Raw genomic sequence first — 3507 nt, 5'->3', positions numbered from 1 at the left:
TGGATGGGACCAAGACTTCTGACTTCTCGTCAAAACAGCTCCTGCTTTTCTCCCTCTCCTGCAATTTTATTTGGTATTTAACATGTTCTTATACTTAGCTGATAATCGTTTTCCTGGACTTCTCAGGATCCTTCCCTCCAATCCTCTCATTCCAATCTTGCTTTTACAAGGCAAAACAACCCATTTTCTTCAGCTAAAAGTCCTAGCAGAGATATGACAGTCTGCATTCCTCCCCTGAGCTGAAAAGTAAAGAGCATAGCAATCTGGGGAACTTAAAAAGTCATTCCCCACAATCCTTCTTACCCCATCTCTGCTCAGTCATCTAAGGAATCAAGGCTATACAACTGTTCCTAACTTATTTTTGTTCTCTTCGCCAAACTAACAAGAGAGTCTCTGTTTACAAATGCTGACAAAAGGATAGAGGGAAGAGACGCCATTAATGCCGTCACTGAAGGAAGGAGATACCTGCTGCCTTCTTTCAGCTGGCTGACCAGCAGAATTAGCAGAACTCACTTTTTTGTATTTTAAGCCTAAATTAAACCACTGAAGGAAATGGCTGTCCTCTTCCATTCAATCTGTAATGGCGATGCAACCACCGAGCAGACACTCACAGAAACAACCTTAGGCAAACAAGAAAGGGTTTTACTATTCTGCAGCCAAGGAAGATCAGGACAAACTATCAGTTCAGACCTCAAGTATAAACTGGCCCAGCTCAGCTGGTGTCAGCCCAACGCTGACTGAGAGCTGCCAAGGCAGCCCCTAGGCCAAACACCCCTCCAGTGGCAGGGTGCAGAAGAGGAGCTGAAATACAACCCCTGCTGTCTTTTAACAGAAATGCATGGAGGCTGGGTACTGCCTATTACATATGCACTTGAAAGCCTATGAATTACCATCATATTACAATCACATTATATTAGCAATTTATAAATAAATAGTATTAAAAAATTACAATTAATTCAATGAACCCATTTTGGTGGGTTAAACTGGAAAATAGAAACAGGAAGGATAAATACATTTAACTTCTTTTTAAAAAGTTAAAAAACCCACTTCTAAAATGCAAACTTACACTTGAGAATACACTAAGAGATATATGCAGATCTTCAGTTTTTCAGCAAATTTAAGCATCCTCATGCATTTCACTTTCCTGTTCTCCTAGCACATTTGCAGTACCCCATGGAGTGCAGGGCTGTGTTCATCTCTAACCTACAAAGCTCTGGTTTGTCTAATTACTCTGACCTTATCTGATTCTTGGCAAAGTCAAACTTTTCCTTTTGAACATATTTCCCCTGCGAAGTTAACTGAAAGCCAACTTCCCGGGTCACAGAGATACAACTGAGCACAGTATCACTGAGTCTCAGTCTGAAAACTGCCATTGGTGCCAGGATTTGGCAGACCTCTCAACTCAAATGTTGCATTGTGTTAGCACAGCTGTATCCACAAGCAAAAAGCCAGGGGATTATGCAAAAAGGATTCTAATTCCATCATTCTTCTGGCTGCAGAAAGGGTTTATAGTCTTTTTTTTTTTCCAAATCATGCAAGAGCACATTGCTTGTAGAAAACAAATAATGCATACAGCAAAAATGGTCACTCTTTACACTGTATCATAGTTCTGTATTTTGTCATTTTAATTAAAGTATTTGAAAAAGCTTGGAAATAACAAATATTTTCTGATCAAGTGCCCATTTTTTGTCAAGCGCTGTCTTTACTTTTATCTCTCCTACCCAAAGATGATGAGTTTGTGTAAGCTACTCTCCTGCAAAAGCCTGGTTGCCTGTCACCTGCCAGTGAGCAACAGTATTTCTGCCTATGAGATAAAAAACCCCCCACACTTACAAAGACAGACAGTCACTACACATGTAGGTAGAAGGGCCATGAACAACTGCTTACAGTCCTTCTCAAGAAACAATTCTCTCTTGAAAAACTAAACAGATAGCAGAAATACACAACACAATAACTTCAAAAACAATGAGCAGAACAAAGGTGAACTGTGTCTACTGCCTCCCCAAACCTAGAATCAGTAAGGTTGGGAAAGACCTTTGAGATCATCAAGTCCAGCCATCAGCCCTATGACTCCATGAACACCAAATCATCCCCCAAAGCACCAGGTCTACCCATTTTTTATCATCTCCAGGGATGGTGCCTCCATCATCTCTCTGGTAATCTGTTTCAAGGCCTCAACCCTCTTTCTGTAAATAAATTTTTCCTAATATTCAACCTGAACCTCCCCTAGTGCAACTTGGCCCCATTTCCTCTTGTCCTATCACTGGTCACTAGAGAGAAGAGGCCAACATCCACCCCACCACAATCTCCTTTCAAGTACTTGTAGAGGGCAATAAGGTCTCCCCTCAGCCTCCTCTTCTCCAGGCTGAACAGCCCCAGCTCCCTCAGCCTCTCATAAGACCTGTTCTCCAGATCCCTCATCAGCCTAGCACCCTCTCCAGCACCTCCATGTCCTTCCTATCCCACAGTGCCCAAAACTTCACCCAGTGCTCCAGGTGCAGCCTCACCAAGGCTGAGGAGAGGGGTAAGATGCATTTTGCTCTATTTGGAATGCAAAGCCATGGAGTTTACCACCAGCTCCACGCCTGTGTTCGGAGGGTCATCACCTCTTCCTCCCCCCCCCCTGCCCCGATAACCAGGAGGAGATGGGCAATTTCACCCGTGCAGCATGGCTGCTCCTTTCCCAGTGGTTCCTTTTTCCTAAAACAAACAGCTGGCAAACTGTCCGGTCCTCCCCCCTCAGCCCTGTCCATAGCTTTGACTTACAGAGAGTAATGTTCTCCTAGGTAATCAAACTGCACCATGCAAATGTCACTCTACAGCTCCCAATACTGTCACAACTTGCTTATTTAGTACAGGCCATGGCTGTTTTCAGCTTCCCTGGCTGTTCATTTCTTACTTGTTCTGATCATTCTGACCCTAGTATTTGCATCCTGAAGTATCAATTCTCCTCGTCAGCATAACAATGTTAAAATCACAGTCATCCTTCCAGGGACTCCTTCACCTCACTATGCATTAAAGCCATAAAATATCAGGAACTACTACACCTGAACAGACTTGGATCTTCAGGGGTTGTGAGCTAGTCCATGGATCAGGCTTGATGTATTTAACTAACTTAATCTAAAATAGGAAAATGCCAAACTTATAAATTGATCTTTCTACATCTGGTTTCAGCTAGTCACCACTCCTGCACCAACCAACTTCTTGCCTGCAGGCTTATTTTCCCCCCTTGATTCCAGATCCAGCTCACTGGCAGCCTTTTTAGAGACTAAAAGGATAAAGAGGAATTACTTTGAACTTGTTTCAGCATAGCACACTCAGGAGAGGTTTTAAGTCCCATTAGAGTTTGGATAAATCCACTGTCTCACTCACAGCTGTGTACCCACTTCTTTTACCTATGTTGAAGTCATAAATGCAGAAATGAAATAATCTGAAAATCCTATCTGAAAAGTGCAAAAGAGTTGGCCTGACTGCTCCCACAGACACAAACAGACATGGTCACACTCT

This window comes from Chaetura pelagica, unplaced genomic scaffold, assembly GCF_000747805.2.
Source record: "Chaetura pelagica isolate M959 unplaced genomic scaffold, ChaPel_1.0 scaffold1061, whole genome shotgun sequence".
Lineage (NCBI taxonomy): Eukaryota > Metazoa > Chordata > Aves > Apodiformes > Apodidae > Chaetura > Chaetura pelagica.
This window is presented reverse-complemented; position numbering follows the sequence as displayed.